Consider the following 14,597-nt stretch of genomic DNA (forward strand, 5'->3'; position numbering starts at 1 on the left):
GACAATTCAGACATAATTTATGTTATGTTATGTTTGGAATAATGGTTACATATATGAGGTTCAATAAAAGAAAATTTTCACTGCCTGTTTCTATTCTGACCATTTATTCCATTTCATGGTTATTGCAAAAAAAAAAAAAAAAAAAAAAAAAATTTACATGGGGGGGGGGGTGTCAAAAAATGATGGGCCCCGGGTGCCACTAGTGATGTTCTAGTGCTCACTGCAGTGTTTATGGTACTGTATTTTCCTAGGTAGGTGCTTGTTCTGCCCCTTGTGGAAGTAATGGCTATTACGGTATGTCAGAATTGCTCTGCAGATCCTGAGTGACATTTGTAGTGTTTTGTATTATTTCACACTCTGACACCTGGTATTGGATTTTGGATCTGGCTTTAGATTTCGATCACACATTTCTCAGTAAGGGCTCAAGGCAAGTTACATTCCAGTATAGTAGACATTTTCATGTCCCTGGAGGGCTTACAATGGAGGATTAAGTGACTTGTCCAAGATCTCAAGCAACATCGGTGGGAATTGATCCCTGGATTCCCTGGTTCTCATCCTCCTGCCCTTTGGAACGCTACCAAAAACACTGTTCAAAATAAGCCAATTTTTGAAAAATAATTATGTACAAATTTTAGTTAGGCATCACTAGGCATCTGTGATTAGGGCACCTAACCTTGGCACCATTTATAGAATCAGGCCCTATATGCGAAGACCAAAAGGTATAAAATTGGTTTCTTAGCATTTAGTGTGTGCTAATTCTGTTAGCGTATGCTAAGTTTTAGTAATAGGGCCCCTAAATTTTTAAGGCACTGATGAGCTAAATTCTGCACTAATGAATACACACTTCTAACATTTAGAAATCAATATAACTAAAGAAGTAAATTTAATCGCTCATCACCCTATATTTTATATTTAATATTTTCTTTAGTGTGACAAGCCTTTCACTGTTTTATTGCAGCTCAGGACATGCCTCTCGATCACTGGCCACTTGCAGACACCCTGGGCCAGCAGTACATTTTTTCCCATAGCCTCATTTTGGGAGACACTGCCTAATATTTTAGAACATAAAGGCACATTGGCCTCTGAAATAAATTCATATAGGCTAATGCTTAGTCTTTAGACCATCCCTTCAGTGCATCACTATGTAAATGTAAATATTACACAGTGTTCACACCAGCTAAGTCACAGACACTTTGAAATGCCAACAGATGGTTGAATTGTGTTTCCATAGCAAAATAATTTATAATAATTGCTTTATGGATGCAAGCACAATTTTCATTACATTCAATTCATAAAATGTTATTATCCAGCTGCAATTTGTGATACATTATATTAGCAAGTGTGCTGAATATTTGAAATTCCATTCAGCGTTGATTAGCTACTTGTCCAAACACACATGAGTAACAAAACTGTGTCTGCCACCTTGATTTCCTATGTTTCCTGAAAGCAAATATTTGTGAGGAACCAAAGGTCTTTCCTCCAAAGTCTTTAGTCATTCAGATGCTGCTATTTTTATAGGATCATCCTTATCTTGGGGTTCTAAAGGCTTTACAGATGTTTACAAAGCCAGGTATTATCACCAAAAATAGCATCAGATGGTTTAAAAGTTTTTGACTTGGTGTCAGATTGTTCTTGAACCTGGAAAACTACAACAAGCATGATGCCATATGCGGAAGTCTAGTAGAACATATAACCCACCTTCATGGGAAGAATATCTTTAAAAACTTACCACAAATTCTCCATTCCACGGAAAAAAGACCAACTGATTTTCCCACCTAAATTCAAATTTGTGACCAACAGAGCTTCCCACCAAAATTCAAATTGGTGACCAATGGACTTTCTTGTCTCATTCACCTCAAGCTCTAACCAATCAGGTTTGAGGACCCACTATATATATATATATATATATATATATATATATATATATATATATATATATATATAAAATGTTGCTTCTACCTGACCAGATGCAGCGAGACCCATAAAACTGTAACAAGCATGATGCCAGCCACAAAAGCCTGAGAGAACATAGTACACAGCATCACAAGGGAGAATATCTTTAAACTCACCAGATAATTCTCCATTCCACGGAAAAAAAGAGACCAACTGATTTTCCCACCTAAATTCAAATTTGTGACCAACAGACTTTCCCACCACAATTCAAATTGGTGACAATGGACTTTCCTGCCTCACTCACATCAAGCCCCAACCAATCGGGTTTGAGGACCATCTATATATAAAAAGTGAACCTGCAGACCTCATTGTATATCCTGAAGAAAGCCACAGCTGAAACGTCGATTCTATCTGACCAGACGCAGCAAGACCCAGAAAACTGCAACAAGCATGATGCCAGTTGTGGAAGCCTAAGAGATAAAATATATGTGTATGGGATAAACAGCAGAAAAATGGCACTTCCAATAGTACTCTCTACCTCTGGCTTGTCTTGAATCATGCACTCTTATTTCTGCTGCCTGGTAATATTACTTGTCCTGTGAAAACATAGATAAAGCACAGTTACTTACCGTAACAGGTGTTATCCAGGGACAGCAGTCAGATATTCTTAACGCATGGGTGACGTCACCGACGGAGCCCCGGTACGGACCTTTTTAACTAGAAAGTTCTAGTTGGCCGCACCGCACATGCGCGAGTGCCTTCCCGCCCGACGGAGGAGTGCGTGGTCCCCAGTTAAGATAAGCCAGCTAAGAAGCCAACCCGGGGAGGAGGGTGGGACGTAAGAATATCTGCCTGCTGTCCCTGGATAACACCTGTTACGGTAAGTAACTGTGCTTTATCCCAGGACAAGCAGGCAGCATATTCTTAACGTATGGGTGACCTCCAAGCTAACAGAGAGGGAGGAGGGATGGTTGGCCATTAGGAAAATAAATTTTGTAGCACAGATTGGCCAAAGTGTCCATTCCGTCTGGAGAAGGCATCCAGACAGTAGTGAGTAGTGAACGTGTGAACTGAGGACCAAGTGGCAGCCTTGCAGATTTCCTCGATGGGTGTGGAACGGAGGAAAGCCACAGAAGCAGCCATAGCTCTGACCCTGTGGGCCGTGACAGCACCTTCCAGTGAGAGACCGGCCCGAGCATAACAGAACGCAATACAGGCAGCAAGCCAGTTGGAAAGCGTCCGTTTAGAGACAGGACGACCTAGACGGTTAGGATCGAAGGTCAGAAAGAGCTGAGGGGACGAGCGGTGAGCCCTGGTACGGTCAAGGTAGTATGCGAGGGCACGCTTACAATCCAGCGTGTGCAACGCCTGTTCCCCAGGATGAGAATGGGGTTTAGGGAAAAAGACAGGCAACACAATGGACTGGTTGAGGTGAAAAGCCGAGACCACCTTGGGAAGGAATTTAGGATGGGTACGCAGAACCACCTTGTCATGGTGAAAAACAGTGAACGGTGGATCGGCGACCAGTGCATGCATCTCACTAACCCTCCTGGCAGAGGTGATGGCAATGAGGAAAAGCACCTTCCATGTTAGAAGTTTGAGCGAAGTTGTGGCAAGAGGCTCAAAAGGGGGGGTTTCATGAGGGCTGATAAAACCACATTCAGGTCCCAGACGACAGGAGGAGGCTTCAGAGGTGGTTTGATATTGAAGAGGCCTCTCATGAACCGGGAAACCAGAGGGTGAGCCGTAAGCGGTTTTCCGAGGATAGGCTCATGAAACGCAGTGATGGCACTGAGGTGGACTCTGATAGAGGTGGACTTGAGGCCAGCATCAGATAGAGAGAGCAAATAGTCCAGTACAGTTTCCACCGCCAATGAGGTGGGATCGTGGTGATGCAGTAGACACCAAGAGGAGAACCTGGTCCACTTCTGATGGTAACATTGGAGGGTGGCCGGTTTCCTGGAGGCATCCAAAAAGCGACGGACGGGCTGAGACAGATTCTCTGGAGAGGTCAGCCCGAGAGAAACCAAACTGTCAGGTGGAGCGAGGACAGATTGGGATGTAGTAGAGACCGATGCTGCTGTATAAGTAGAGTAGGAAACACAGGAAGAGGAATGGGCTCCCTGGAGCTGAGCTGGAGCAGGAGGGAGAACCAGTGTTGGCGAGGCCACCGAGGAGCGATGAGAATCATGGTGGCCCTGTCCCTGCGGAGTTTGGATAACGTCCGCAACATCAGAGGTAGTGGAGGAAAGGCATAGAGGAACCGATCCGTCCAGTCGAGCAGGAATGCATCTGGGGTCAGACGATGAGGAGAGAAGAGTCTGGAACAGAACTGGGGCAGCTGATGGTTGTGAGGAGCTGCAAAGAGGTCCACCTGCGGAGTGCCCCAGCGAGCAAAGATGGAGTGGAGTGTGGAAGGGTCCAGAGTCCACTCGTGAGGTTGAAGGATGCGGCTGAGATTGTCGGCCAGGGAGTTCTGTTTGCCCTGGATATAGACAGCCTTGAGGAAGAGATTGCGGGCCTTGGCCCAGGTCCAGATGCTGAGAGCCTCCTGACAAAGGAGGCGAGATCCTGTGCCGCCTTGCTTGTTTATGTAGTACATGGCGACTTGATTGTCTGTGCACAGGAGAAGAACCTGAGGGTAGAGAAGGTGCTGGAAGGCCTTGAGAGCATAGAACATGGCTCTGAGTTCCAGGAAATTGATGTGATGCTGACGCTCCTGAGGGGTCCAGAGTCCTTGGGTGCGTAGATCTCCCAGGTGAGCTCCCCATGCATAGGGGGAGGCATCCGTGGTTATGATCATGGAGTGAGGGGGTAGATGAAAGAGTAGACCCCTGGAAAGATTTGAGGAGTTCAACCACCATTGAAGAGATTGCTGAAGAGACGATGTCACAGAGATGGGATGAGAAAGAAGATCCGTGGTCTGTGACCATTGGTTGGCAAGAGTCCATTGAGGTGTCCTGAGGTGGAGTCGCGCCAGAGGAAGCACATGGACCGTCGAGGCCATGTGGCCCAGGAGGACCATCATCTGTCGGGCTGGAATGGAGTGATAAAGGAGCACCTGACGACAGAGGTGGAGCAGGGTCCGTTGACGGTCGGAGGGGAGAAACGCCCTCAGTGTGGTGTCGAGAACTGCTCCAATGAACTGAAATCGCTGTGTGGGAAGCAGATGCGACTTGGGGTAGTTGATCTCGAACCCCAGGAGATGGAGGAAAGAGATGGTGTGATGGGTGGCTTGTAGCACAAGTGGAGACGTAGGTGCTTTCACCAACCAATCGTCCAAGTAGGGGAACACCTGGAGGTTGTGAGACCTGAGGAAGGCCGCCACCACAATAAGGCACTTGGTGAACACCCTGGGCGATGAAGCGAGGCCAAAAGGTAGCACTTTGTACTGATAGTGACGGTGCTGTATCTGAAACCGTAGGTAGCGACGTGAAGTTGGATTGATTGGGATGTGAGTGTAGGCCTCTTTGAGGTCCAGGGAACATAGCCAGTCGTGCTGAGAGAGAAGAGGTTAAAGCGTGGCAAGGGAGAGCATTCTGAACTTCTCCTTGACCAGACACTTGTTGAGGTCCCTGAGATCGAGGATGGGACAGAGGTCTCCTGTCTTTTTGGGAACCAGGAAATAGCGGGAGTAGAATCCCTGACCCCTTTGGTCCGGAGGCACTTCTTCGATGGCATTGAGAAGAAGGAGAGAGTGGACCTCCCTCAGGAGGAGGGGGGTTTGGTAGGAGTGAGAAGCAGACTCTACGGGAGGATGGTCTGGTGGAAGAGTCTGGAAGTTGAGAGAGTAGCCGTGGCGAATGATGTTGAGGACCCATTGGTCTGATGTGATGACCTCCCAACGGCTGAGGAAGATTTGGAGGTGGCCTCCGATAGGCTGAGGAAGAGGCAATGATGGTGGGAGACTGGCTATGCCCTGGAGGAAAAAGTCAAAAGGGCTGAGATGGTTTTGAAGGAGGTAGAGGCTTGGCAGGTTGGTGAGACTGTGAGCGAGCCTGAGATTGATGCTGTTGACGAGGTCAGCGAGGCTGCTGTTGGGGCGGGTTGAGAGGTCTGGCCGAGAACCTGCGCTGGTAGGAAGTCTGTAGGGGCGAGCAGGTGGAGTCTTCTTTTTAGGTTTGATCAGAGTGTCCCACCTGGTCTCATGTGCTGAGAGCTTCTGGGTTGTTGAGTCCAGGGACTCTCCGAAGAGTTCATCACCCAGACAAGGTGCGTTCGCCAGGCGGTCCTGGTGGTTAATGTCTAGGTCAGAGACTCTCAGCCATGCCAAACGGCGCATGGCCACCGCCATGGCAGATGCGCGAGAGGTCAGCTCAAATGAGTCGTAGATGGAGCGAACCATAAATTTCCTGAGTTGGAGGAGGCTAGAAATATATTGCTGGAAAAGAGGGACCTTACGTTCAGGAAGATATTTCTGTAAGGAGGAGTGCTGTTGCACCAGATGCTTCATGTAGAAGGAGAAATGGAAGGTGTAGTTGTTGGCTCTATTGGCTAACATGGCATTTTGGAAAAGGCGCTTACCAAATTTATCCATGGTTTTTCCCTCTCTGCCAGGAGGGGTGGAGGCATATACACTGGAACCCTGAGATTTTTTCAAAGTAGATTCCACCAGGAGGGACTTGTGGGGCAATTGAGGTTTGTCAAACTCTGGGATTGGAATAACCTGGTACAAGCTATCCAATTTACGAGGGGCTCCAGGAACAGTGAGGGGAGCCTCCCAGTTCTTATAGAAAGTTTCCCGTAAGATGTCGTGGACGGGCAACTTCAGAAATTCTTTGGGAGGTTGCTCAAAGTCTAGGGCGTCGAGGAAAGCTTGAGACTTTTTAGAGTCGGACTCTAAGGGAATGGAAAGAGCTGCTGACATCTCCCTAAGGAATTTGGAGAAAGAGGATTGCTCTGGTTTTGATACGGTGTCGGTCATGGAGGGTTCTTCGTCGGTTGACGAAGCGTCCTCCTCGGTACCGTGAGGGGAGTCTTCCCACAAGTCCGGGTCCCTAATGTCGGGGTGCATACGTTTGGACATCGGTGTGGGGGGCTCGGCATGGCGGGTCTTTGAGAGAGATTTGCCTGAGCGCACCGAGGCGGTACTGGGTGAGGAAGACCGATGTCGTTCCTGGGACCGGACAGGGTCGGCAGCATCACGGGTATGCACTGTAGGTGTTTCTGCCAAGAGCACCGGCATGGAGGTATTAATCAGTATCGTGGGGGTTGACACCGAGGGGACAGTGCGAGGCTCGGATCGGTCCTGTACCGGAAGGTGCGGTGCCAGCAACGCCGGCAACAGTTGCTGGAGCTGTTGTTGCAGCTGCTCCTGTAACTGTGTTTGGAGTATGGCTGCGATGCGGTCATCCAGGGGAGGCACCGGTACCGCTTTTTTCTTCTTCGGTACCATAGGTGCCACTCTACGCTCCGGCGATGAGGAGGCCGATGATGAGGCACTCACCGAGATCGGAGCGGAGCGTTTGCGGGGCCGGTGCGGTGCCGGGAGGGCCGGTGTCGCAACCGTGGCAGGAGGGCGCTCAAGGGAAGTGGGAGGCTTCTTAGCCGGCTTACCTGGGCCCAACGGCCCCGAGGAAGGGTCCGGTGGTGTCGATGTCGTCGGTGCCGACTTTTGGGGTGCTGTCGACATCGCAGCCGGTTCCATGGCAGATCCGGTACCAAACAAAATATTTTGCTGGATCTGCCTATTTTTCAAAGTACGCTTTTTAAGCGTAGCACAGAGGGTGCAGGTGTCAGCCCGATGCTCTGGACCCAAGCACTGGAGGCACCAATTGTGCGGGTCGGTGAGGGAGATCGGGCGTGCACACCGCTGGCACTTCTTAAAGCCCGGTTGAGGGGGCATGAAGGGAAACACGGCCTCTGCAAAATCAAAGCCGGAGGCCTGTATGGTGGCAACAGGCCCCGCCGGGGCCGGCCCGAAAAAATAAAGAAAACTCAACGAGTTTTTTTTTTTTTTTTTTAAGAAAAGTAACGGGATCCGAAAGGAAAAAGACTGAAAAAATGAAAAAAGTACGTGAGCTGGAAGGCAGAAAATAGTTTTTCAACGGCCGTTGAAAACACATGCGTCTTCTTCGCTCCGCGGAAACGAAGAAACTGGGGACCACGCACTCCTCCGTCGGGCGGGAAGGCACTCGCGCATGCGCGGTGCGGCCAACTAGAACTTTCTAGTTAAAAAGGTCCGTACCGGGGCTCCGTCGGTGACGTCACCCATGCGTTAAGAATATGCTGCCTGCTTGTCCTGGGATAAACACAGGACTTTTTCTATTTTTACATGTCAAAAAACTCTAATAATATAAACCTCTATATCTGTTTTACCTGTTTGTCGGTCATGAAATGCACATACCGTTTAATCTTGCTACGTTTGATCTACTAATAAGTGCTTAGGGCTCCTTTTACTGAGGTGCGCTGGCGTTTTTAGCTCTCGCTGAAGAATAGCGCGCGCAAACCATGCGCTAAACGAAAAATACTAACGTAAGCTCTATGGAGTCTTTAGCGTCTAGCGCACGCAGCATTGTAGCGTGCGCTAAAACCGCTGGCGCACCTTAGTAAAAGGAGCCCTTAAAGGGCTGTAGGTCACTGGTAGAGATGAATGTTTGTAAGATCTGCCATTTGCATTTGTTCAAGGTCACCAAAATTCAGGACTGGAAAAATTTCCAGCAGAAACCTTTGCCAATCAAATAAAGGGGTCATTTTACTAAACAGCGTTAAGCACCAACACATGCTTGCTGCCACCAAAAAATGGTGCTAGTAACCAGTGTTCCCGCTAAGCTGCGCTGGGGTGCGCTGGCGCACAAAATATTACCTCGCAGCGCACAAGTTTCTCGTCACAGCGCACACAGTGTAGAGCACAGTTCTTCAACCGCCGGTCCGCAAACAAAATCTTGCCGGTCCGCGAAGGATTCGGTCCCTGCCGCAACGAAAGGCCGGCGTCAGCTGACTTGCAACTTCCTGTTGTAGTCGCTGTGCCGGGACTCCTGCCTTCGCCGGGACTCCTGCCTTCCACCGCGTTTGCCTCCTGCCTTGTCTCCGCACCTCCAGACCAGCAGCGGCAGCTCTGTATGCTTTTAACTTCGGCACAGAGCTGCCCCTAATCAATAGTTTAGGGCGGTTTCATAAGGCAGCCTCGGGGCCTTTGCTAGGCCGGCCCACATCGCATCATCGAAGCGGGCCGGCTATCAAAGGCCCCGAGGCTGCCTCATGAAACCGCGCTAAACTATTGATTAGGGGCAGCTCTGTGCCGAAGTTAAAAGCATACACAGCTGCCGCTGCTGGTCTGAACTCTTGGGCCGCTGAAGGAGGGCAAAAAGCAGCTGTCCTGGAGGTTTCCCTTCCTCTCGCCTTTACAGGTTCCTTTTTTCCACCTTTTTTTTTTTCCTTCAAACGGCAACGGGCCCCAGCATCGACATCAATCAAGTAAGTTCCACTGTCAATCAAGCGGTTCTGCTCGGCCAAAGCTTCCCCTGTGACATGAGCCACCCTCAGGGGAAAGAAAGTGACCCACAAAGGTGAGGGGAAGGGGGGCAGATGATGGAAGTTGGGGGGGGGAGAGAGAGAGAGAGAGAGAAGGGGCAGATGATGGAATGGAGGAGATGAGAGAGAGAGAGAAGGGGACAGATGATGGAAGTGAGAAGAAGGGAGAGAGAGCAGAAGGCAGATGGATGTCAGTTGAGAAGGGAGAGCAGATGCTGAATGGAAGTGGGGAAAGAACACATACTGGATGGAAGGAGGAGATAAATAAAGGGGGAAGAAAATAGTAAGATAATGGAGGGGTGAGGGAAAGGGGTGACAAGCTGTGTGTAGACACAGTGAAAAGAGGGAAACGGGACTAAATAGTAAGAAAGAATTTAATTTAGATGGAGGCAGAAAATAGAGAAGGAAGACCAGAGAAGAAAAGGGAAGAGAGAGCAGAGAATGATCAGATCTGAGTGGAGGAAATGAGAAGAGAGATATGCTAAAAACCACAGGGGGGAGGGAAGGATAGAGATGCAGTTATTTTGAAGCTACACTGTTAAGTTAATATGCTGTTGGTAGAGTTGCAGTGGCATCCTAAACATATTTCTGGCAAGCCAACTGTATATGGTGACATTATTAGAAGATGACTGTGTGAAACTTTAGAGAACTTGGATGCCAATCAGTTTTTGGAAGCCATTTTTTGTATGCTATACTGTATGTTTGGCTCGTTTCTACTTCAGTTTTGTTCTTGCCTTTTCGTTTTGTCTTCCTTCCACCATCTCTTATCTGCCTTCCTTATCATCCTTTTCAATGTGATTTGGCAGCTCCTGTCAATCATAGGCTGGCTGTGCAAGATTGCTAATTCTAGATGCCTGGGTGACCTAATGCCTGTGCATGTGATTTTCTGTTTTTGTGTTTAAAACATTTTGCTGAAAGCACAACAGTGCAAAAGAGTAAAACAGATTTTATGCTGTTTATTCTAGGAATAAGCAGTGGGCTTTCCTAAGTCCATCTTAATAATGTCATGCAGATTTTTTAAGGAAATTATCCAAATCTTTTTTTAATTACATGTTGAATGAAAAATATTTTCCCAGGTTTGTTTTAAATCTACTACTTAAAAGCTTTATTGCATGCCCCTTTACTCCTAGTATATATTTATTTTTATTTTTTATTTTTTAGTATATATATATTTATCTTTTGGCATGGCCCATCAGTTATAGCATTTGCTACATGATGGGCCATGCCAAAAGATAAATGTAGCATTTGCTACATGAATTGATTTTTTGTCACGTATGGTTAAGGGGCTGGAGGAGTTGCCGTACAGCGAAAGATTAGAGAAACTGGGCCTCTTCTCCCTTGAGCAGAGGAGATTGAGAGGGGACATGATAGAAACATTCAAGGTACTGAAGGGAATAGACTTAGTAGCTAAGGCAGGGAGAACGAGAGGGCACTCTCTAAAGTTGAAAGGGGATAGATTCCATACAAACGTAAGGAAGTTCTGTGGTAGAAAGCAACATATTTATTTGGCTCATAACTTGCTGGCGCCCGATATTTTTAGCTCACAGTGAAAAAAGTTTGCTCACAACACCCGCCCGCTTAGAGGGAACACTGCTAGTAACACGTGCCCAGGAACCATGCGCTAACTGCACATGCCACCCACATGTTTAAAAAGATACATTTTTTTCTTTAGGATGTGTGGTATTGTTTAAGGGTGGAGGGTAGGTGTGCCCTGCAGTAATCAGTTAGTACGTGGGCATTTGTGCACACTGACTGATTAGCGCAGGAGCCCTTAACATCCACTAAACAGGGCAGGATTAACCAATAGGCCAAGTAGGCACGTGCCTAGGGCCCAAAATGGTCAGGGGGGCCCGATGAAGGAGAGCATCAACATTGTTTTTTCCAAACGGCGATGGGCCCCTCCAGCATCGATCAGCAACGCAGGCCCCCCAATTGGCAATGTGGGCCCCACCCCGATCAGCAACGCGGCCCCCCCCCCCCCCCCATTGACAGAAAGTAAGGCAAGCAAGCAACGCGGGTAAGAAAGGCAACGGGAACTGTAATTGTGCAAGTGGTGATGCTTGCCCAAAGCTTCCCTCTGACGCAGCTTCCTGTTTCCGCCTGGGCGCATGGTGGGGTGAGGCGGGGCAGGGGGGCCCAGTGTACTTGTGTGCCTAGGGGCCCTCGATGAATTAATCCTGCCCTGCCACTAAATAAGGGGTCCTTTTATTAAAGTATGCTAACCGATTTAGCATGCGCTAAATGCTAATGCCATTATATCCTATGGGAGTCTTAGCAATTAGTGCACGCTAATCTTTAGTGCACCTTAATAAAAGGACCCCTACGTGACATTGAGAGCTCAAACATTAATGGCCATGTGCTAACTGTGCAATTTGTGTGTGGTCATAAATAATAAAATAGCACTGTCAGTATCCTTGAATATAATATGTGTATAATATGCTTGAATTATATTATTGGTGGATGGGGAGGGTGGGGGAGGGTTTAAAACATATGTATTTATGATGATATTAGAAAAGATTTTCAAGTGATCTATATGAATCAATTGTTATATTATTTTATACTTGTTGTGAGATTTAAAAATGAATAAAGATTTTGAAAAAAAAAAAAAAATAGCACCGTCAGCCATCTTAGATCTAGGCTAAAAAGTAGCCTCAGAATGTGGGAGACCCACACGCTTAAAACACTGCCAGCTACTTTGTGTGTAGCACCCTAATAAGCTTTCTTACATAGACATTAAAAAAAAAATGAAAGAAATCTTTTAGTATATCAGGCTGTACGTATAACCTATTCAGAGACTTTAAGGCCCTGATTCTCCAAAGTGCGTCCCGATTTTAGGCAGCTGTAGGCGTCCTACAGCTGTCTAATCAGCCAATCGGGATGCACGTTTTTTAAAAAAATGCTCCCCAGGCAGGCCGCCTATATTGAAGGCGAGGCCCGACCGCCCCCCCCCCCCCCGACACTACCGATCGCTGGCAGGAGGGTGCCCAATCCCTCCTGCCAGAAGATGCCCCCCCGACACTACCGACTGCCCCCCCGACACTACCGATCGCTGGCAGGAGGGTGCCCAATCTCTCTGCTGCTATAAGTATAGCGGGCCGCGGCCGCCTGTCCAATTGCTGGCAGGAGGGTGCCCAAACCCTCCTGCCAGAAGATGCCCCCCCGACACTACCGACTGCCCCCCCCGACACTACCGATCGCTGGCAGGAGGGTGCCCAATCCCTCCTGCCAGAAGATGCCCCCCCCGACACTACCGATCGCTGGCAGGAGGGTGCCCAATCCCTCCTGCTGGAAGACGCACCCCCTCCGCACCCCCCCCCGCGCTAACAGCTCTCAAACCTCCCCCAACCAAACTAACCTTTCCTTGTTGGCCAGACGGGACTTGCCCGTCCAGCCACAGGTCCGTCTCGTCAAAATGAGCGCCTAGAGCCTGGGCCAATCAGACCTTAGATAGGATGGGCGGACCCGCTATGCCTAAGGCCTGATTGGTCTGGGCTTCTAGAGCCTGGGCCAATTAGGCCTTAGGCTTCAGAAGGATGGGCCGGGAAGGGGCGGGCCCGCCTCATTTCGACGAGACGGACCTGTGGCTGGACGGGCAAGTCCCGTCTGGCCAACAAGGAAAGGTTAGTTTGGTTGGGGGGAGGTTTGAGGGCTGTTAGTGCGGGGGGGAGGGTGCGGAGGGGGTGCGTCTTCCAGCAGGAGGGATTGGGCACCCTCCTGCCAGCGATCGGTAGTGTCGGAGGGGGCAGTCGGTAGTGTCGGGGGGGGGGGCATCTTCTGGCAGGAGGGATTGGGCACCCTCCTGCCAGCGATCGGTAGTGTCGGGGGGGGGCAGTCGGTAGTGTCGGGGGGGCATCTTCTGGCAGGAGGGTTTGGGCACCCTCCTGCCAGCAATTGGACAGGCGGCCGCGGCCCGCTATACTTATAGCAGCAGAGAGATCCCTTGCTGCAATAAGTATAGCGGCCGCGTCTACTTACAATGTAGACCAGCATTTTGTTGGCCTACATTGTAAGCGTCTCTTCCTCTACTAGGGAGACGCATAGGGCCGCCTAGGTTCGCCTAAGGCCCTTAGGCGAGCTTAGGTGTCTTGCGGGCCTCGCCTTCAATATAGGCGGCCTGCCTGGGGAGCATTTGTTTTAAAAATGTGCATCCCGATTGGCTGATTAGACAGCTGTAGGACGCCTACAGCTGCCTAAAATCGGGACGCACTTTGGAGAATCAGGGCCTAAATATCTAGGAAAAGTTATATGACATTTTTAAACCTTTTTTAAGGCTGGTCCTCACTCTGTAATTGTTCATTATAATAAACATAACCCTAACCCCCTCTTTTACAAAAGCCGCGCGGTAACGGCTCCGAAGCCCATAGAGATTTTAAAGGCTTCGGAGCTGTTGCCACGCAGCTTTGTAGAAGAGGGGGGTAAATGTAGCTCTCTTTGGGGTTCGTTTACTAAAGTCACTGCAAATTTGGGTCTTTCCCATGCACCAAGGTCAAAACTTGTTTTTATACCGCTAAATCATTCTATGCGATTCACAGAAAAGACAAAAATGTATACACTTGTGTAGCAGCTGGAAATAGGCTAATTTTCCTATTTCCAGAAATAATGGCCATGTGCCAATTGAGCAATTAGCACACAACCATTAAAAATATTACTACATGAGCCCTTACCGCCACCCATTTTGTAAGCAGTAAAGGACCGATTCTATAAACTGCACCTAGAAAAATGGCACCAGCCATATGTCAATCAGACTTAGGCCCTTAAAACCCTGGCCTACATTTCAGGCACCTAAGTTCTTGGAAAATCACATTTAGCAGCGTCAAAATCCTGCTCTGCCCATAGAAATGCCCACTTAGGTATTAGGCACCACGATATTGTGGAATTAGAAATGGTTCAAAGAAGAGCAATGCAAATATGAGGAAGAGGTTCATATGAGGTTAGGGCTCTTCAGTTTGGAAAAGACAGCTGAGGGGAGATATTGATTGAGGTCTACAAAATCATGAGTGGTGTAGAACGGGTAAATGTGAATCAAGTTGTTACTCTTTCAGAAAATACAAAAGACTATGGGACCCGCAATGAAGTTACAAATTGGAGGAAATATTTTTTCACTCATAGAAACATGACGGCAGATAAAGGCCAAATGGCCCATTCAGTCTGCTCATCCACAGTAACCATTATCTCTTTCACCCTCTGAGGGTGCTTATCCCAGGCCCTCTTGAATTCCTGCCAGAGAATGT

At 48.4% G+C, this 14,597-nt stretch overlaps 1 protein-coding gene across 3 annotated transcripts in view; it reads right to left on the reverse strand.

Moving 5' to 3' along the window:
* NTNG1 (netrin G1) overlaps positions 1-14,597 on the reverse strand; it is a 611,211-nt gene that overhangs the window by 576,700 nt on the left and 19,914 nt on the right. The window contains exon 1 of one of the 3 annotated variants that reach the window (XM_033916097.1): positions 2,258-2,336. The exons of the other annotated variants lie outside the window; for them this stretch is intronic. The gene's annotated coding sequence lies outside the window, so the exon portion shown is untranslated. Of the gene's footprint in view, positions 1-2,257; positions 2,337-14,597 lie in introns of those variants that run through there. 3 annotated transcript variants of the gene reach the window in all.

Source organism: Geotrypetes seraphini, chromosome 12 (assembly GCF_902459505.1).
Source record: "Geotrypetes seraphini chromosome 12, aGeoSer1.1, whole genome shotgun sequence".
Lineage (NCBI taxonomy): Eukaryota > Metazoa > Chordata > Amphibia > Gymnophiona > Dermophiidae > Geotrypetes > Geotrypetes seraphini.